The sequence below is a fragment of the Ictidomys tridecemlineatus genome, chromosome 6 (genome assembly GCF_052094955.1).
Source record: "Ictidomys tridecemlineatus isolate mIctTri1 chromosome 6, mIctTri1.hap1, whole genome shotgun sequence".
Classification (NCBI taxonomy): domain Eukaryota; kingdom Metazoa; phylum Chordata; class Mammalia; order Rodentia; family Sciuridae; genus Ictidomys; species Ictidomys tridecemlineatus.
Genome location: NC_135482.1, coordinates 161,034,126 through 161,056,674, shown reverse-complemented (window position 1 = coordinate 161,056,674; position 22,549 = coordinate 161,034,126). Strand labels below are relative to the sequence as shown.

Genomic DNA, 22,549 nt, shown 5'->3' with positions numbered 1-22,549 from the left:
TCTACACCCCAGAAAAACACTATTTTTAGCCTCAGTGCCAAAGGAAAAGAGAAGCTTATTTTATGAGATACCACTGGAACCTATTACTCATCCAAGAACCCTCTGTCCATTAACCTTTCAACACATTTACCATGGAACAATCACTTGCCTTGCTTATAATGCAGCGTCCAGAAAGGGCTCATGCTTATTTTCTATGCCAATGTATCCTTTGGTTTTCTTGGTCTATTTACAATGGACTCGGGATTTCCAGTTCAGATTTTCCCCTATCTTTGGCTCTGCTTAGACATAAGCTAGTAGCAAGTTAAGCACTCTCTCCATCTTGCCACTCATTGAAAGAGTAATGGAAAGGGTGGTCATTGCTGTGCCCTTTCATCTGTGTTTTAATAGCATTTTTTTTCTCATAAACATCTAATTGGAAATACTGCACTAGAGACAGATGTTCACAGTTTGCCCAATTACTAGGAATCCGTCCCTGATTGGTTATTGTTATAGAAAAAAGACAAACCCAGACACCTCTAGGAAGCTATTAAGAAAATGTTCTGTTATCCAAAAAATCTGACCAAAACAAGAACTGAAGACAACATGTATTACCTATCCCCACTTCAATAAGTCAGTTTTTTGTAGCTGCGACCAAAATACCTGACAAAAACAATGTACAATGTAGCCCCCAGAAATGGTGAAAAGTTATTTTGGCTCAGGGTTTCAGAGGTTTAGTCCATGCTGGGCCAACTCTATTACTCTGGGCCCAAGGTAAGGCAGGACCTCAATGGTGGAAGGGTGTGGTAGAGGGAAACTGCTGAGAAGAAATGAGATATGGCTCCAGTGAGCCTCCTCCTCCAGCCATGCTCCATCTCCAACAGTTATCACCTAGTCTGTTCAAACTAAGATGGATTGACTAAAGCTCTTATCATGCAATTGTTTTACCTCCAAATATTCCTGCATTGACACAGAAGCTTTTGGAGGAAACCGCATACACAAACCATAACACTAATAAAATTAAATGAATAACAAAAGTAAAAAAAATAAAGTATCCCCACTTTCAGTTCCGAGTTGTCACTGGATGGATCTGTCTTCTTCTGCAAGGTTCAGCTTTCTTCATGCTGTAAGAACATCAGTTCAAATATATACATTTCTTGCTTCTACTCCAAGGGGAATCTCAGCTATTTCCATCTGGGAAGTATTCGAGAGCCTCCTTAGGAATGAAGCAAAAAAGTTTCAAATGTTCAGGGGAAGTAACACCCCATAAAGTAGCCTCAATGAGTAGGGCCAGAAATTCTTTTCAACCCTTAGACAATTTGAAGCTCCTCCTTTATTGTCCTTTAGATGGTCTCAGGCGATTCAATACCCATTCTTTCCCTCTCAAATAGCCAATTGCATAATACATTCTTGTACTGGCTTTTCCTCTATTTTATTTCCCCTACATAATTGATCCTACTCAGCAAACTTTCATCTGAGGCCGAGAAGACCCAAGCTAAGACTACTGCTATCATAAGTGGTTCCAGAAAAGAGATCCTATAGATGAGACTTTGGAACTGACTCATTCACCTGCCAGCAAGCAGCAGTAATCTCACTGCTGATCGTGAGTTGTTGATAACCTCTAATATGTGGTAGCATCATTCTTAGATTCTGACCCTAGGTAGGTTGGGAAGCAGCAGAAATGGAAGTAGAATATTTGGTTTGGTGCTATGACACTTGAGTAGTGTGAGAGAAAGGGTAGCTTGAAGGTTCGTGAAATATTAGGACTTTTTAAAGCTTTGGCAAAGGAAAATGGCAAGCTTATATCAGCCAACAGTCAATTGCAGAGACTCTATGAAAGCCAAAAATTTTCAATGGGGAAATCCAAAAAGACTCCTGTCTTTTGCAGCAGCAGGTTCAACTGTGCTAAAAACAAAGGCCCAGTTTTATTTCTTAGTGTGGAAGTAAAGGAGACAAAATTCATGGCCTCAACATGTCTCCTATTTGAAATTAGGGAATGGGACACTTAAAAGATGTGTCCACCTCAAGATTTGTCTCCCATGTCCACTGCCTCCTGACCCATCATTATCTCTTACAGTCCAAGAGAGACTGAGAGGGACTGAGCCTGAGAGGGAGGGACTGCCTTTCTCTCTCGTAGGGCAAAAGAGAAAGCCAGTACACATCAGGACATACTGGTTTTCTCTGCATTATACATTAGGAAGATACAAGTATTCGTAGATTTTAAAGGTTTAGAACAAGGTGGGAAGAATATAAGCTGAATAGAGGAGTGGTCTTTGATTTGGAAAGATTCTCCTATGACTAAAGTTTTACTATTCTGACAAGGATACCAGAAGCAAGGATTTCTGAATAAGGCTGAAATTCTGAAATGACCATGATAGAATATTGAAGAAAGGTTTCTAAGCTCATTTGGGTAAGACACTATAGAGGATTTATTATGTGAAACTGAAAAATTCCTTCGAATAGTACCCAGAGGATACTCACTTTACTGCAGCAATAAGGAAGGAAATGTTAAAAGAGGCAGTGATTGACTGCTGATGCTTTGCATGTACAAAGCCAGGTTCAATCTCCAGTACTACAAAAAGAAAAAGAAAAAAACACCATGGAATTTCTGAGAGTCTCAGAAGTTACAGTCCTTAATAGTCTAAAATTGACAGTGGGAGATTCTAGTGTAGAATATGGGTTCCCATTTTTTATTTGTTTTAACTAGTTACGCATGACAGTACAATGACCTTGAGATATCATACATTTGAATCAGATGGGATATAATTTCTCATTTTTCTGAGTGTACAGCTTGCAGAATCACATTAGTCATGCAGTCACGTATATACACAGTAATAATAATGTCTACTTCATTCTACTATCCTTCCTTTCGCCCCTCCCCTCCCCTCCCATTACTTCTCTCTATCCAATCTAAGATGATGCTATTCTTTTTTTTCCCCTCACATCTTCATACAGTATTTTGTATAATGATGAGGGTCTCCTTCCATCTTTTCCCCTGCATTCTCGCCAGCACTTGTTGTTGTTCAACTTCATGAAGGCTGCCATTCTTACTGGAGTGAGATGGTATCTTAGAGTAGTTTTCATTTGCATTTCTCTAATTGCTAGAGATGGTGAGCATTTTTTCATGTTTGTTGATTGATTGTATATCCTCTTCTGAGAAGTGTCTGTTCAGGTCCTTGGCCCATTTGTTGATTGGGTTGTTTGTTTTTTTGGTGTTTAACTTTTTGAGTTCTTTGTATACCCTAGAGATTAGAGCTCTATCTGATGTGTGAGGGGTAAAAAATTGTTCCCAGAATGTAGGCTCCCTATTCACCTCACATACTATTTCTCTTGCTGAGAAAAAAACTTTTTAGTTTGAGTTCTTCCCATTTGTTGATTCTTGGTTTTAATTCTTGTGCTCTAGGTATCTTATTAAGGAAATTGGGGCCTACCCTCACGTGATGGAAGTTAGGGCCAACTTTTTCTTCTATTAAACATAGAGTCTCTGGTTTGATTCCCAGAAGCTTTATCCATTTTGAGCTAACTTTTGTGCATGGTGATAGACAGAGATTCAATTTCATTTTGTTGCATATGGATTTCCAGTTTTCCCAGCACCATTTGTTGAAGATGCTATCTTTCCTCCATTGCATGCTTTTAGCATCTTTGTCTAATATAAGGTAGTTGTAATTTTTGTGGGTTAGTCTCTGTGTCCTCTATCCTATAGCATTGGTCTCCCAGCCTGTTTTAGGGCCATTACCATGCTGTTTTTGTTACTATTGCTCTGTAGTATAGTTTAAGATCTGGTAAAGCAATACCACTTGTTTCACTCTTCCTGCTTAGAATTGCTTTAGCTCTTCTGGGTCTCTTGTTTTTTTAATGAGAATGAGGGGAATCTGGGAAGGTACAGGTCATGTGGTCACATTTTACCATCAAAGGCAAGGTAGATTTAATGACCTTCACAGGTAATCATTCAGGAGGACAACCAGAGAGCCTAGATCCACTGAGATCTCTGGTGATTACTAACATCATTATGCTCCTAATCATGTGTAACAGATGGACAGAGAAAAAGGATTGTATTCTTGATTTTTATTATGAGAAAAATTAAGATCTGACAGTCTGAAGGTTAAAACTGGATACTATAAAAATAGAAAATCTCTTGTATTCCTTTAGTTCAGATGTCAAGGAGTTCACAAAACCAAAGTTCATTAATCAAATGTAGATTGGATCCCATTCATGAAACTCAGTAATTTCCTCTACTACTTCACAAAAGGGGTCATGATGGGATTTACCAGAATAATGCTGCACTGTGGAAAAAATTACCAAGACCTTTCAAGGACAAAAGGATGTAGGATTTGAGTCCACACACTAGGAAAGCCTTGACACCATTATAACCCTCTAACTTGAAGTGTATGGCTTGAATTTAATGCATGCAAAATTCTAGCCCAAGTCTACCTCACAGCGAGTTCAATGAAACCCTGGATATATTTGGATGTGTATTTGAGATATATATATATATATAGCAGCTGTCAAAACTATCATATTGGTTTTCTGACCTATGAAATAAGAGACAACATTTTAAGAAAACCAGATTGAAATTCCCAAACCTGTCTTCTCAACCCTGACCAAGAATAAATTAGAAGCAACACAATATACTAGGAGGAATCACAGAAATTAGCATTATCATTAAAGTTTTAAAAATGGTGGATCCTGTCATGTTCCAGTTTGATCTAAAGATATGGTTCCTATAATGATCAGACAATGCCCATGACAATGGACTATCTAAACCTAATGAAAGTTTCAAATGTAGCCATTTTAGAAAGATATTAAGGTAACCTTTGGGGCTTGGGACAAGGGTAAGGGTATAGCTAATGTACTCTTTTCAATTCCCATCAATAAGGAATATCAAAAGCAGTAGGCTTTTATATAATGGGGAAGGAGGACAAACACTAGAATATATTCACTCCTCACCCCGGGACTATGTTAATTCTCCTGCTTTCTACAATATTTGACTTTATAAGAAATTTGTTCTTTCACATATTCCACAGTACATCATATTTGTTTCCCCTTCTATCAGTTAAAAAAAATCAAGCTGTATTATGAACCTTTGGGGATTTTTAGAGAGGACACATATCACACTTAGTCATACCTCTCTGACTCATTCAACAGGTTACTCAGAAACCTTTTAGTTTTGACTGGTGCCCAGATATGAAGCACCGTGCTGCAAGTAGCCCTGGCATTTAATACCACCTGAATCACCAGTTAAAAAATAACTAAAGTTATTTATGGATGATGCCGTGTGCAGCCTCTACCAAGACATACAGAAGTCACAGCGAAGATCCCCGGGCTTCTAGAGCACAACTGTGTTTTCTGTGGCAAGAAATTACTTCCCTTTGGAGAAGCAGTTTGTGACATGCTATTGAACTGTAGTAGAGATTGAGCATCAGAATGTGACACATGATGTGACTGTACAAGTGAAGGTGCCCATCATGATAGTACTCTCAAACTAGCATGTCATAAGGCTAGGGAATACAACAGAAATCCATTGTATGTTGGAATTGGTACATTCAAGAACAGGCTTGCTGAGGTCCAAAGGACAGAGTTACATAAGCAGGTAGGAAAACCCTCATATTTCCTATTTCTACTGCCCAAATACCACCCCTTTCTTCATACCAATTCATCCAGAAGCATTCCCTATGATCATTTGAAGGAGGAGAAAAATCTTGACCCAGAGTTATAGATGTGTCAACTCAATAGATTGGTACACACTGCAAAACATACTGCTCACACACCACAACCCAACTCTCCCACATCACAACCCAACTCAGAAGTTTCCCTAAAGGAAAATGATAAAGAAAATTCTCCCAGTGGGTAGATGTGAGAACATTACATAACCCTCTCCTATTTGTGGGATGCAAACAGTGGCCTTAGACACAGATACCCAATGAACTCTTTAAGTAGTAATAAATAAATTGGTTGGTATTATCTGGGAGGTTCCAAGAATTCCATGGAAACATTAGTCTGTGGAATGTGATATGTGATGCTCAGGAGGAACCTAGGGAAGCAGGTACAAAATGTGGATCTTTGTATTTCAAGTTCATGCTTACCAGACAGCATCCGTGGTGGGCAAGAGTCTCTATAACCATGAACATGAGGCCATCTCCCTGTGGATGTCTACAAATCCATCCTCAGTCATCCCATGGCTTATGCAATGGACCCATGAATATGGTGCCATGATGGCAGGACTGGAAGTTGCACACTGTGCCATATCATGGGCTTCCTCTCACCAGGCTGACCTTGTACTTCCTCTGCTACCTCATTTTCCAGCATTAAGCTGGCACCAGGCTTTGGGAAGGCCAGGCAGACTCTAAGTTTTAAGTTAATTATATGAGATTACTTTTACCCTAGAGAAATAGTGATTCAGCCTTTCCAAATTTGATACTGGTGTGACTTTACCATCTGCAATGTGTGTCAGAATCACCATTTAAGAACTTACTGGCATACATTTGAGAGCTTACTTACCAGTACAACATTGCACCAGTTGAAAGGGCCTATTTTCCTACCAAAGAGGTACAGGGGTGGACACCTGTCCATCATACCCACATGAAAGTTGCTGGCCCAATGGAATGAAAAATGACCTATTAAACACTTGGCTAAAATGTCATATGAGGGATAATACCTTGTAGGTTTTGGATGCTATCTTTCCAGGATGTAGTATATTCACTGAACAACCTGGGGAATGTATCCCTAGTATTTAGAATGTATATGTCCAAAAAAAAGGTATAAATAGGATTCACACATATCCCCCTTAACATCATGTAAGTGACCTGTTTGAGGAACGTATGCTTCTTGTCTCAAGAGATGGGTGGTGCTGGATGAGAGAGCTGGATTTCCCAGTGGGAAAGGGATTTCACCAGGGGACAGAGTAATGATTCCACTATACTGAGAACTAGGATCACTACCCTGTCACGGTGGGTGCCTCATGTCAGTGAATCAACAAGCAAACCAGGACCTAAGAGAGGAGTTACTATAATGGCAGAGGCAATGAACCTTAATTATCATGAGAATGTGGCATTGCCCCTAAACAATTAGGTCAGGAGGAGCACATCTGGAACTCAGGATAATCAATAGGCTATCTATCTCTTGCTTTAATGATCAGAAATAATGACTAAAAGGCAATTGTGACATGCAAAGTTCAAATAGAGAATGACAATTAAAGATTCAGTTCTTTGAGATGAAAATCTGGATTATCTTACCAGATAAATAAAGCAGGCCAGCTGAAGCATTAAATGAGGGTAAAAGAAATGCAGAATAGATGGCTTAGTAGGGAGAGGATAAATACCAGTTTCAACCTTGGAAGCAGCCATAACCCAAGTGACTGTAGCTGATTTCATTACTATTTTACATTGCATCTTCTGTAAATATTGGCTGGCACCCATCCTGAACTCTCTGTGATGGATTGCACTTAACGGAGGGCATGATCTGACTGGTGGAAGTGGGGGGACTCTGCTGGCGCAATGCCTCACAGCCTCCTGGCGTCAACTCTGATTTCAGTGATGGCTATGAGAATTTCCTTCCTTTCCACGTGCCCCACCCCCCAGTCCCACACTTCTGCTTACTTCCCAAAGAAACTTTTTGCACACACTCCTTTGCCTAAGGCTCGCTTCTAGGTAACCCCAGGCTAAAACATAGTACTTAAAACTTAAGTCATACGGTAGGACACCTCTGCACAAAACTCTCAAACATTTTATCTCAATAAAACCCAAAGACCTCAACCTAACCTAAAAGCGCCAATATTACCTAGCCTACACTACGTTTCTTTCTTTTTTCCTCTTTTTATTGGTCATTTGGGCTTTCGTGATATTTATTGTCATTTTGTATCCTGGGTCTATTTTTGTTTTGTTTTTCCTTTTATTTTATTTTATTTTTAATTAACAAATAAGATTTATGTATTTCTGGCTTAAACATGATGTTTAAAAATAAGTATACACTTACTAAATGCCTAAATCAAATTATTTAATATATGCATAACCCCATGTACTTATCAATTTACCTGTGGCAAAAATACTTCAAATCTTTTCTCTTGGCATTTTTCAAGTATAAAATATGTTATCAACTATAGTCACCAAGTTTTATAGTAGACCTCTCAAACTTAACCTTCTTGTCTAACTGAAATTTCATATTCTTTCACCAACCTTTCCGTCATTTCTACCCTCTAGTCATTGGTAGCAGCCACTGTAATCTGCTTCTGTGAATTCAACACTTTCAATTTTCACATATAAAAGACCACTTGGTATTTATCTTTCTGTGTCTGGCTGATTTCACTTAACGCAATGTCCTTCAGATTGCAAATAGGATTTATTTTTAAAGGCCCAATAGCATTCCACTGTTGATATATACCACATTTCCTTTATGTATTCACACACCGATGAGCATTTAGGTTGATTCTCCCTTGGCTATTTTAATTAACAATACAATGAACAAAGGAATGCAGATATACTATACAGACTGATTTACTTTAGTAGTTCCATTTTAGGAATTCCACACTATTTTCCATAATGGCTGTGCTAACTTACATTCTCACTAATAGTGAATAAAGGTTCCCTTACTACACGCTCTAATTCATATCTTTTTTTATAGCACTTATTCTAACAGGTGTGAAGTGATTTTTGTGTTGATGTTAATTTGCATCTTCCTGATGATTAATAATATTGAGCCTTTTTTCGTATACTTGTTGGCCACTTATTTATATGTCTTGTTTTGAAAAAAAATGCCTATTCATGTCCTTTGCCTATTTTTTAATCATAGGTCCTCCTATATTTCTAAGCTCATGGGACAGAGACTATGGACTGCTTATAAAATATCTCTTCTCCCTTTTTCCCTACTGAAAGATTCCCAAAGTTTGTGGGATGGACAGTGTACCCAGGTCAAATCCTCCATCCGTCACCTGGCCATACATAGTCTTCTTTGCATCAAAGGACATTTATATGCCACAGTTGTGGCCAGTAAGCTGTTGTTGCTGGATACCTTCCCAGAAAGAAAAAAATGCCTCCAAAGGAACTGATTGAGCAGCCCTGTGACCTTTAGATCTGCATCCTTCCTCTTCCTGCCTGAAAGGTTAAAGGGAACACCAGGATGGATCAGCCACCTTGAACACAAGAGCATTGAGCTCTTAGGCTAAGGCTGGTAGAGCTTAGGTAGGAAGAAACTGGGCTCCCAGTGGTATCATGGAGCTTCCTTACCAACCTCTTACATGGTGGCAATTAAGACTCCTATTTATTAAGCCACTGTAAATGTGTTTTCTGTTGTGCACAGTTGGACATAATTCTAACTAATGACTGTTTACTTATTCTATGCCATCCCTCCTGGCTTTCTTTTTAATCCTCAGACACATCAAGCAGGCTTCTGCCTCAGATTCTGTACTTAAGATAAGCTCTCCAGAGAGAGGAAATCCACACCTTCCCTTGATGCAGGGCTCTCCTCATGTGCCACCTCATTAAGAAGATTTTCTTGATGATCCTAAGGTCTCTATCTCCTTCACTTCTTTTCCTTTACTATATTCTATGTTTCTAATCACTAATGAGCCTTGATACAACATACATTATTTGTTTCTCTGGTTGTATTTATTCATTCAGATCCTTGATAACCAAAACCTTGTGTTATTAACTGCTATATTCCCCAAATCAAGCACAGAGGTCTGGATAGTGGATTCCCATTAAATTGTTATTGAAGGTGTTAGTCCACTGGACACAGGAGACAGGATTTAATATTTTAGCAGATGCTCATGAGTTTTCATTGCCTTCTTCAACTCTGACTACTGCTTAAGAACCAAGTATTAACAAAATCAAATTTAAAAAACAACAAAAAAGTTATACAAGAAAACTATAGACCAACATCTTTTATGAATAAAAACTGAAAATTCTCAACAAAATTCTGGTGAAATGGATCAACATATAAACAGCAAATAACATATAAAGAGGAATATACATCATGACCAAATAGGAGTTACCCAAAGACTACACAATTTGGTTTACTGTCCAAAAATGAGCATGAAACTTCATATCCACAGAATAAAGGAGCAAATCGTATAGTCATCTCAATAGGTGCAGAAAAAGCATTTGACAAAATTCAACACCTCTGCTCACTGAAATGAAATAGAAGGGAACTTCCTTGACTTGATAAAGGGACCTTATGAAAAAAGTGTCACCAGGTACACCACTTAATGACTTTTCCCTAAGACCAGGAAAAAGGAAAGGATGTCCACTCTTGCCACTTTAAGTCAGCCTTGTACTGAAGGCTCTCGATATGGAAATTAGGCAAGAAATCATCTAGAATGGAAAAGAAACAAACTACCTCTATTCTCAAAAAAACCTCAGGAAAGAAATCCATTAGGAAATTATTAGAACAAATGAATGAATTCAGCAAGGTTGCAGGTTATAAGATTAATACACAAAAATCTATTATATTTCTACATGATCTCGATTAACAATTTGAAAACAGCATTTTTAAATGATTCCTTTTACAATAGTATCAAAGCAATAAAATACTTAGAAATAAGTTTAACCAAACAGTTTAATGTTTACACTTCAAGAAAGTATAAAACACTGCATGAAATTAAAGAAGACCTCTGTAAGTAAAAAGACACCCATGTTCTTGGATTGGGAAACTCAATGTTGTTGATGTGGCAATGAGTCTCCAAATTGATCTATAGATTCAATGAAATCTTTGAAAAATTCCAGTAGGCTTCTTTGCCATATCTCAAAGTATGTGTGGCAATTCAGGGACCCAAAATAGCCAAAACAGTCTTGAAGGGGGACAAACTTGGGATATTCAATTCTCTTCAAAATATACTTTAAATCTATAGCTAATAAGACTGTAGGGGGACATTTGTTTAGCAAATAAATGCATCTTTAATTATGCCAGTGTCAAGAAGGATATGGAAACAAAACTTCAATCAAGTCTAACATGCAAAAGCTTTACATGGGTGGGATTTTGTGGATAGAAATAATCCTAGTGAACAATGAACTGTGTACTACTTCCAAGTTGGTGTGACATAGGGAAAAAGAGAATAATCTCAGAAATAGATAGGAAGTTATGTTAAAGACAAAATAGGAGAACACAAGGCACCAAAGTCTTCAGAAATTATGGGACTGGTACCAAACATCTTACAGAATTTGAGAAAGAAACTAAAAGTTAACTTAATAGAGATTTCAAATGACAGAGCAACCTTAGCTATCATCTATGCTACAAGTGCAGTGTTCACTTGAGGAAAAAAATGCTACTGAATACAATTCAATATTTGTATGAGGAATTAAAAGGTCTTTAAGACCATGCTTGGATATTGCCGTGGTAGAGATTAGTCAGAGAAGTACAAAAGGGCTTGTTGATGAAGAAATGCTCATTTCTTAGAATGCTATTACTCTTTAAATTACCTTTATTTTCAGCTAGGCATAGAATTATTCTCTGTTTTTCATCTCAGAATAATTTCTCGTAGGTTCTTTGATTGATCAGAAACTATGTTGCCAAAAATGTCTTTTCACCTTTCATATTTAACAAATAATGCATCAATTATGTCACCTTACCCTGATATGACCTGACATTTTACCTGAACAAATTGCAACCAAATCCTTCAATGACTTTTTAGAATCTGAAACAAAATGAATTTGATCCAAAAGGGAACGCTGAGATACAAATGCATGCATCTATGAAATGCCATGAACCCAAGGTTATGATATTTTCCACTAGAATATTTTCAATGCATTATTTACTTTAGAGAAACAGTAATTTCTCAGCACTTATACAATGATGGCTATAATAAATATTTATTTTGAATTTTATAAAAGCAAAATTATCTTGATTTTGCTCCCATATGGAAGACAAAATAATGTTTATCACTGCCTAAATAAAACCTTCATTCTCTATGTCATGAGGTGGTAAGATTGATATTTAAACATATATTGTAGCTTCTTGAGTTTCTTTGAATATTTCAGAAAAGAAACTCTGCCCCAAATTCTGTCTCTATATAAAACCCACCCAACTTTTCCAACTATTGCACCCTTGACCTAGCTAAATTATGTTCCCTTGGGCCCAGGAAGTGAATATCCTCAAGTCTACCTCAATTTTTCCTTCTCCCTCACCTCCTTCACTTGATCATCAAATCTCACCACTACTGTGTTCTACCCTGAGTCTCCCAATTTATTCCAGGACTGTTGCCAGAGGTAGCTTTCCAAAAACACTCTGGTAATCTTCTCTTCTAAAACACTTGTTTTACAAATTACAAAGGTGTGAGGCCAAGGAGTATGGGGGTAGTCTCTTTAATGTTGGCTTTAATTTTGCTGTGAAAATAAGGCTGCTGTAAAAAAAAAATCCTATTTTCAAAATCACCAAACAAAATTTTCTGACACCACTGCACTGTCCACAAGATAAACTCAGATCCACAATGAAGAAACTTCTTTAGCCTTCCCTCCCTCTACCACATGGTAGTATGCTGCCCTTCAGAAGCAATGATGCCCAGGCCACTCAGCACCATGTCCTCTAATGCCACAGTGTCCTCTGCTGAATGTGCCTCTGCCCTGTCACTCAGGAGGCTGCCCTTGCTCACTCACTGGGAGCCAGTTCCTGCTCTCCCTGCTTCTGCTGTGCCAAGCAGGGCCTCCAGCATAATAAGCATCTCATTGCCTAATTAGGTATTCACACATTTGATTTTCTCCTTGGCCTTCTTTGAAACCAGGATTGAGTCTTATTTACATGCATATTTCCCAATGTCTAATTTTATAGGCTTTCAATTTAAAAATCAATGTTTAATGAATAAGGTCTGATGAGACATGACTTGCCAAGGTCTTTGGTTCTCCAGTCCCTGTAAGTTCCTCAAAACCTCTCCTGTCCTCCTGGAAGCCTCCCTATCATTTCTTAGCAGGCATGACATCTCATCATAGGGGAAAATGGGGAACTTAACGTGCAGCCTCTCCTACAGATCACTACTCTTTTACAAACTTGCTGTGCTCATAGCATTTTCTCTCCTCAAATGAACTCAGTGAACCAAACCATCTACTTCTGTCTCCCCAGTACCTGGGCTCCTCCATTTAATGTTCAAGGTGCTCAAGTGACTTCCATCTGAAAATAAACCCTCCACAGCCATGTGATGCTCGCTCCATCCCCTTTACAGTTGTTTATCAAAGGGAGTCTGTTCTGATTTCCCCCCACACTCTCATCTCTGTTTCTCAGACTACTGCCATCCTCTGCCTCCACAGCTTCTCTGAAACTGCTCTGGCCAAAGTCATCAATAACCTTATAACCATAAAATAGGATGAACCCCCCAGATCTTTACAGAAGGTCAGGGTTAACCATGCCAACTGTCAAAAAAATAATTAATTCTACAATGAAATACCATTTCATACCCACCAGGTTGGCACTACTTTTAAAACCTTAGCAAAGTGTGGAGAAGTATGAACTCCAACGTGTAGCTATTGGGAAGGTAACTCCACGTAATTGCTTTGCGAAAGCAAAAAGAGGATTATCTAAGTAAGTTGAAGGCGTGCATAGCCTTTGATCAAGCAATTTTTCTTCCCAGAGAAAATTTAAGGACACTCTGGCATATGTGTGCCAGGAAATTCATGCAATATCCTTTAAAGCTGTGTAAAACTTGGGGGGAAAATCCTAATATCCATTGCCAGAAGAAATGGTAAATGATAATATCATTCTACAATGACAAACCACGTAATATTATAAAATAGATGCATATAAAACAGCCAAGCATATCCATGTGCTTAAACTTCTTAAATAATTATGTTAATCAGAAATGAAAAAAGACAAATCGGAAAATTTCATACAGAATAAAATTGATACACATTTCAAACATGTGAAAAAGTACACAATATGTGTGATTGAGGAATTCAGACACTCTGAAACCTAAGGAAAAGGAAGAGAATGAAACCAAAATTTCAAGGCACATGTTTCATTCTAAGAGTAAGTTTTGGGCAATGGGATGACATCAAGAAGAAGCATGGGGCTTCAATGTTACTGGTTTATATTTTAAGCTCAGAGTCAGATACATATGGGTCATTTATATGTAACCAAGATAATACTAAGGTACTACCAAAATAATTATATAATTACTATTTTTGCAGTTTTCAATAGTTGTTTTTGTGTATGGATGTGTGGGGAATACCGGAGATTGAACTCAGGGGCATTTGACCTCTGAGCCACATCCCCAGCCCTATTTTGTATTTTATTTAGAGACAGGGTCCCACTGAGTTACTCAGCACCTTCCCATTGCTGAGGCTTGCTTTGAACTCACAATCCTCCTGTCTCAGCCTCCCAATCTGCTGGAATTACAGGCACACCCAGCTGTGTAATTTTTTCAAGTAGGGAAAACTACCTGTTAGAGGATAGTAATATTTTTCTGGAGAAATCTAAGGTTGAAACTGTTTCTGAATTGAAAGATATTCCCATTTTTTAAAATATTTCAAGGTCATCATGAGTGGTAGACATTCTTAGAGCTCATCTGAATAAAAGTAGGTGCTCTGGGCCATGTCCTTTCACAGTTGAACCAGAGAACCTACTTCTTGAAAAAGTTCTTTTGATATTTCTTACATTTTCTAAGAGTCACACCAATGCTCGATAAAATAAAATAAAAACAAAACAAAACAAAACAAAAACATGGCATTGGTTTTTCTAGATGCAATTGATGAAATTCATTTTTTTCCTTGTGTAGAAAAAATAGTTTTAGCAAAATTCATGTTAGATATCCACTAGTAGAAATCTCCCTAACTCCCACATATTTGATGAAGGTCGACATCACATATCATAGGTGGTATGGCATGAAAACAAACGATAAGGAAGATAGAAATTAAGAATGTGGCACAGAGAAGACAAAGCACAACAGCATCAGCACGGAGCTCACCTGCTGTGATTGCCTTGACCACACAGCCAGCGAGAACCTTCCTAAATTGCTCTGCTTGGACCTGATGTATACTTCTCCAGCTGGTCTCCCCAAGATCCACATCAAGAAAGCAGCCAATGTTGTTTTCAGAATGGAGCAGATTCTTATATTTAGCAGATACCAAACTACATCATCCAGTCTCATAAACGGAATACTCACAGTTTGTTGGATAAAATGTTGCATTGCTGAGGATAGAGGAGTTTGACCTTGTCAGGATGGTAATGAAGTTGTCTGATGATGGCCAAGTGAGGCTCCTTTAGGTTTTCTGTATATAAAGACATAGAGATTTAATGTATTAGTAAGTCAGAAAAGGCTTGGCTCAACTGAAGGACTGTGGAAGTCCTGCTCATCCTTTAGTGTTCTGAACCTCCCACTGAGCTTGAACCTCATTTTTCAAGGATATTCAGTAAGTCCTAATAAACCACATAAACACTCATGGAGAGAAAGCCATGACTTTAAAATATAATTGTAGTATTGGTGCAGTTGTAACTTTCCAAGAAGAGAAACTGGAGTATGAAAGCAAATTTCATTGCTTTGCTTTCTCCTTTTCTATATATTCAAATCCTTCACAATAAGCATGAATTCTCTTTGTAACTAACATGAATGAAAGGTATATAAATGAAGTGTGTTAGTTTATTTATATTTAATGACATGGTTTTAAATGTTTTCTCCAAAATCTTTACCACATGCTCCTCAGAGCATTAATCTCTGGGATATATAAAGAACTCAAAAAACTTCACACACACACACAAAAAAAAAAAAAAAAACAATCAATAAATGGACTAAGGAACTGATCAGAGACTTCACAGAAGAAATATGATCAGTCAACAAATATATGAAAAAAAATGTTCAACATCTCTAGCAATTAGAGAAATGTGAATGAAAGCTATATTGACACTCCATCTCACTCCAGTCAAACTGGCAGTTTAAGAAGAATACAAATAACAATAAACACTGGCGAGGATGTGGGGGAAAAGGTACACTCACACATTGCTGGTGGAACTGCAAATTGGTGCAACCACTATGGAAAGCAGTATGGAGTTTCCTCAGAAAACTTGGAATGGAATGGAACCACCATTTGACCCAGTCATCCCATTCCTCGCTATGTACTCAAAGGACTTAAATCAGCATATTAAAGGGATGTAGCCACATCAATGTTTGCAACATCTCAATTCACAATAGCTAAGCTATAGAACCAACCTAGGTGCCCTTCAACAGATATACCACAAACATACACACACACACACACACACACACACACACACACACAATGAAATATTACTCAGCCTTAAAGAAGAATAAAATTATGGCATTTGCCAGTAAATGGATAGAGCTAGAAAATAACATACTAAGTGAAATAAGCTAATCCCAAAGAACCAAAGGACAAATGTTTTTTCTGATATGTGGATGCTAATTCACAATAAGGGGGGCGGTGGTTAGGGAAGAATAGAGGTAATTTGGATTTGAAAGAGGGGAGTGAAAGGAAGGGAGGGGGTATGGGGATAGGAAGGAGAGTAGAATGAATTGGACATTATTACCCCATGTGCATATATGATCACACCACTAGTGTGATTCTACATCATGTACAACCAGAAAAATGAGAAGTTATACTCCATTTATGTATGATGTCAAAATGTATTCTACTGTCATGTATAACTAATTAGAACATATGTTTTAAAAAGAAAGATAAAATGCTTTCTCCAGCCAGAAAACTAGTAATTAGCATTGTGCATAAAGCAAAATTGTAGAGAAATCAGTCATTAGTAATCTTCTACTTTTCTTTCTGTGACCTTGTATCATACTCTGATCTACTCAAGGCATGCACTCTCTAAACACCCTCTTCTTGCTATAACTCCCTTCCCATTCAACAAAACTTCCCCTTTCTCTACTCAAATTCTCATCCACTCACTGCCACAATGTCAGTATTCACTAAAGTATCTGAGGCTCAAATACAGTCAGAACCTGTTTTTTGCTTTTCTGAGAAGCATGAATTTCAGATTCTATGGTATAGCAATGTAATACCAGTTCCTTAAAATCGTGATTCAAATTTCATTTATCACAGTTGCATTTACCCTGACTTAATGGTGTTGCATACTCATTTTGCGGCTAACTCCTCAGTCTATAAATTACTATGTAAATAATAAATGTGCATCCTGATCAGCAACCGGACCCATCATTCCTCTCAGTTCTCTTTGTCATCAGTCCCTGTACATCTGTTATTCAGTTCATGAACAGGCAGTAAATGTGTAGCTGTGTCGTCTCCTTGTCTCCCAGTAATAAACCTTAAAGAAGAAATAACTGACCATGGGAAGCTACTGCCCTTCAGAAAAATCTATCTATATTGCAGAAAGAACTTATTGAAATTAAACTTATTGATGTAAAAACAGCAAGAGGTTGGAACTAACATGAAGATGTCCTAGAGAAAGTGACAGCGGTAGAAATTTTCATGTGAGCGGAATAAAGGTCACAATAGCAACAATGCAAAGGATAAAATGATGAAAGCTAAAATTCAAAACTAGGAGGAAGTATGCTGTCTTCCAAGGCATACAGGAGATACCAGCTTCATATCATAAGATATAGAAAAGTGAAACAGCATCCAAACTACTCAGTGTTTTCTTTCTACAAATTAGATATAGTTCTAGGGCTTGAATCCTAGGCCTTGTACATGGTACATGCTCCACCACTGAGCTACATCCCTAACCCTAAAACATTTGGATACTTATTGTGTCTAATGATTTAAATTAGGTTTAAATAAATACTATTTTAATTTTACTTTTTAAAATTTCCTTATACATTTATGACAAACACTAAGAGTTTTAATGATGTGCTGAAGTTTGTATCAAGCGATGCAACAGGTTTAATTTTTCCATTGATTTAGAACATGGTTTCAGTCTTTCCTCAGTGATCAAAACTACTGTTCCAAGTGTGAGATCCACCTATTGACACACATTGTCTGCAACATTGATTCCAATGGAAGTTGCAAAAAAATGGCGGGGAAAATGGAACTAACTTGAAGCCCTAACTCTTAACACATGTTCACTTTGTGACCTTCATCTTTTCACTTAACCACTTAGTTGTATGTTTCCCATTTTTACAAAAGAGATATGAATTCTTTCCTTGCAACATGGTTGTGATGATTAAAGATTGAAGGAAACAGAAGCAGTAGATTGTAAAGCATAGTACATGTGTTAGTTGTTATTAAGGAGTACAAGACTTGGAGAAAGTTGATTATTGCTCCTTCCATTCATATCCTAAAGTAGAACAATAGTAACATGATATACTCATCCAAAGAAATGAACCTTAAATAAGAGGTATTCAATGACTATTTTAGAAACTAGCAAAAAGTATGCAAAAATAAAAAGCATTCCTGGGATACCGTAAGTCCTAAGCCAAACTCTTCTCCCTAAGCATAAACTATTCCCATATATAAATATAGTTCTTGAAATATTATTTGGATTCCAAACCTTTTGGAGTCTGTATCTTGTCCCAAAAAGTACCTCATTCTCGTATCCCGGAATCATTTCATTGACTCAGTAAACCATGGCTTCAATGAACTAATATTAATTGTGCTACAATAGCAAAAAACGCAATACCAAAGGAAAGAAAGGAGGAATGGAGAAAAATATATGACTCCAAAAATGTTTTAAATTTAGTGTGCAATTGCCAAATTTTCTGGGAGTCTAATAATTTCCAAAGTGGCATTGAGTAAGAAGATTGTATAAATAGAGAAAAATGTCTATGGTCAGTTTTGAAAGTAATATAAGACTTAGGTTCACAATAAAATTTACAAGTCATACTAACTTCATTTGCAGACCCTAAAATTGGTAGGAAAAACGCACAAACAAGCTCTTAAAATGTGCTTAATGTCCCTGATTAAGTAAAAAATGTTAGGACAGCCTAAAGACCCACTACCTTGTTTGCCCTAGTTTCACAGTTTACAGAGTGGGCTGTCTATACAGGCCAAGGATGGGTTGATTGTCAGAAGAAAGGAGGTGGTGGATGAGATCTCATGTCTAATTCTCAGTAGCTGATACTCACCACACTTCAGAAGGGAGATAGGGAATGCATTCCTGACTAAGGAACCATCTCTTCTACTGTCTGGAGGTTGAACCAAGACCCCATTTGAACTCTGTCTAGTATGGATTCCACACCAACCCAAAGTCTCACCAGAAGTCAGCAAAATAGTTTTGCAGTCCTTGAACCCAGACTTTCAATCTGTTCATCGTCTAGGAGCCTTTATCTGGCCACCCTGAAATTGCCTTAAGAAGAACAAGGAAAAGAGAAATCAAGGAAAACAACTTTTTAATCTAAAACCCAAAAGAGAACTCACTCGGGCCACCTACACACCCTTGCCATGTCCTCCTTTCCTCAGCAAACTCAGACCTGCTGGGTGGTGAAAGCACAGTGCTCAGCCCCTGCTTCTCCCCCAAGCAGGACACACTAGTCTTTTCCTTATACCCAAGCTAAGAAAGAGGTGCAAGAGTCCATCCAAAAGGAAAATACTATGAATGAGGAAAAGACCAGAAGATCCCCAAAAGGGGAAACCATCCTCACAAGAGCCCCCCACCTACATCAGAAATTCTATCCCAAGCCAGCTGCGGCAGCGCACGCCTGTAATCCCAGCAGAGACTGAGACAGGAGGATCCAGTTCAAAGCCAGCGAAAAGCGAGGTGCTAAGCAACTCAGTGAGACCCTGTCTCTAAATAAAATACAAAATAGGGTGGGGATGTGGCTCAGTGCTCAAGTGCCTCTGACTTCATTCCCAGGTACCAATAAATAAATTAATTAATTAATTAAATAAAAATCTTCTATCCCAAACAAGGGCCTGGTTATTCTTCCCCATTTCACAACACTTCTCTTTGAGGGTGAAACAAGGGACATCACAGGACACAATTCTATAACTCCCTGTTGGCCACCAAATGCCTCTGATGCACTGACTTAGCCAAAGCAATCAACACTTGTCTTACACAAGAGTTTTTGTCTAAATGTTGGACGGTTTTCCACAACACTGATGGATGTCTCTGGTTGGCTCTTTGACTTTCTGAGTATAGAATCTATATTCATTCTCCAAATTTTTCTGAGCAAAAGAAATAGCTTCATCAGAAAACAAAACAAAACAATCCCACAGATCCATCAAGAAGATGTTTCTCAAAGTTTTAAAGGAAGTTTTCAACCATCTAAAGTAGAAAGAACCCCCATGCATTTTCCCAGCTTCTACAATTATTAACGTTTTAATGTTGGTAATGACACTAGGGGGTCACCGAAATTTTTCTGTAAAGGATCAGATGGTAAATATTTTCAACTTTGAAGACCATATGGTCCCCGTCACAAACTATTTAACTCTGCTGTGGTAGTGTGAATGTAGCCACAAGCAATATATAAACAAATGACTGTGGATGTGTTCCAATAAAATTTTATTTACAAAAACAGTCTATCCTCACCACCCACAGGCAATCACTCCTCTGATTTCTACCTCCGCAGACAAATTTTTCCCATTTTTAAATGTCATAACAACGTTCTTTTTTCTTCTTTTACTGAACATAGATTGTAGATTATTTCAGGTTGTTGTATCCGTTCATTCCTTTTTTTATTGAGTAGTATTCTATTATATGAAAATAGCATTACTTTGTTTATCCATTGTTCTGTTGGTAGACATTTGGATTGTTTCCAAGGGTTTTGCTATTATGAGTAACATGCATTCAACATTTTTTTGTGCAGATATTCTTATAGAAATAGGGTTTCATTTCCTGGGAGTGCGATCAATAAATCATAAGGCAGGTTTGTGATTAGTTAGAAATGACTATTGTAGTGGCTGTACCATTTTATACTTCCTCCAGTAACGTCTAAAAGACCTGATTGCTGTATATCCTTGATACTACCAGTCGATTTAAATTTTAGCCTTTCTAGTCATTTGGTGATTTTTTTATAATTTTAATTAACATTTACATGATGACTAATGCATTTTTTTCAAGTATTGGCCTTCCAACACACAAATTTGATAGTGTCTAAGACTTTTCCCATTCTTAATAGGGTTGTTTTTTAGTTATTTATTTCATTATAGATTTGAGATTTAAATTTTTGAATCTCTTTTCAGGTTCAAATGTATTAGAAATGTTTTTTCCCAAGTCTATAGCTTTCTTTATGAAAAGTACACTTTACTCTTTAGATTTACAGAAAAGTTGCACAATGAGTTCTACTTCCCCACCCCCATACCCCATGTACCAATTTTTCTATTACTAACATCTTGGATTGGTTTATTCTTAACTAAAGGCCATAGTTTAACAGGGCTTCGTGTTTTGTGTTGTACAACCCTCTGGGTTTTGACAGAGGCATGATGTCATCCTTAACAACGTCATACAGAATAGTTTTCTTAACCTCAAATGCCCTGTGCTTCACTCACTCACTCACTCCTACTGCCTCTCTAATGTCTGGCAACCTCTGACCTTGTTACCATCTGAATAGTTTTGCTTTCTGTAAATGTCGTGTAGTTGTAATCATGTAGTAAGTAGCTTTTACAGATTGGCTTTTTTTTTCCTAATGTGCAATATTTACTTAAGTACTCTGATGTTTTTTCATGGATTGATAGCTCATTACTTTTCCTTGCTGAGTAATAGTTCATTAACTGTATGTATCATAGTTTGTGGTAAACATTTACCTAATGAAGGACATTTTGGTCACTTACAGCTTCCCACTCCAAGCCACTGCTTCTGGACTGTGACCTTCATAAGTCCTTCTTGGCTTCTCTACTCTTCCGGTGAGACAGAAACCTAGCAGAGCCTACAGTTTAGTTTTTCCCTCCTCCACATGAAGTAGGCTCTGGTAAAATACACCTGGACGGATTTGTGGTAAGGTACTTTCCCTGCAGGAGAATACTGATGTGGCTATATTACAAAATGGTCATTTTCTCCTCCCCCTGCCAAAAGCAAGAGGGGATTTTTCTCTGCTCAAGGAGATAACCTAGTGAGGGTCCCAGATATAAAACCCACAAAAGTCTTAAGACCCCTAAAGTTCTAACCTGAAGAGTTTTTATCTATAAATTTTCATCTTAAGTTAGTCTGGTCTCAATATCCCAACAATTAATCAATTGCTTAACCACAGATCCACATCTCTAGCCTGTTTGTATTTTTTATTTTGAATCAGGGTCTTACTATATTGCTGAGGCTGGCTTTGAACTCATGATCCTCCTGCCTCAGCCTTAGAGCTGCTGGAATTACAGGTGTGCACCACTGCACCCAACCTCCAGTGAAGTTTTCTGCTACCAGTAAACTCTCTTCATTGAATTACCTAACATTTGATCTATTTGGACTCCATTCTGTTAACATTCATTTTCCCATCTTTAGGACCACATGCTTAATAACTTATAGTATACAATCAAATCATTCAAGGGTCTCCAACTTCACCATTCTTTTGCTATTGTAGGACTTTTCCTTTTGTGTACACATTGCAGTCTCAGCTTGACAAGTATTATGAAAACCTCTGATTTGTTACTGAAATTTCATTAAATCTAATTGAGGGGAAACATGAAATCCTTCAACCCTATGACTGATGTATCTCTTCACTTATATCCTAAAATCTTTTTTAAGTTTCTCTCAAAAATGTTTTATTTTTCTATGAGCAATTCTGTTTTTTCAATGATTTTGTAAGTGTTAGTCATTT

The 22,549-nt window shown here is 37.6% G+C and overlaps 1 long non-coding RNA gene across 4 annotated transcripts in view; it reads right to left on the bottom strand.

Annotated features, from left to right (window-relative positions):
- Positions 1–22,549, bottom strand: part of LOC120888457 (uncharacterized) — a 575,667-nt gene that overhangs the window by 196,654 nt on the left and 356,464 nt on the right. For all 4 annotated transcript variants that reach the window (XR_013423368.1, XR_013423369.1, XR_013423371.1 and 1 more), the window contains exon 2: positions 15,053–15,158. This is a non-coding gene — a long non-coding RNA (uncharacterized LOC120888457). The remainder of the gene's footprint in view (positions 1–15,052; positions 15,159–22,549) is intronic.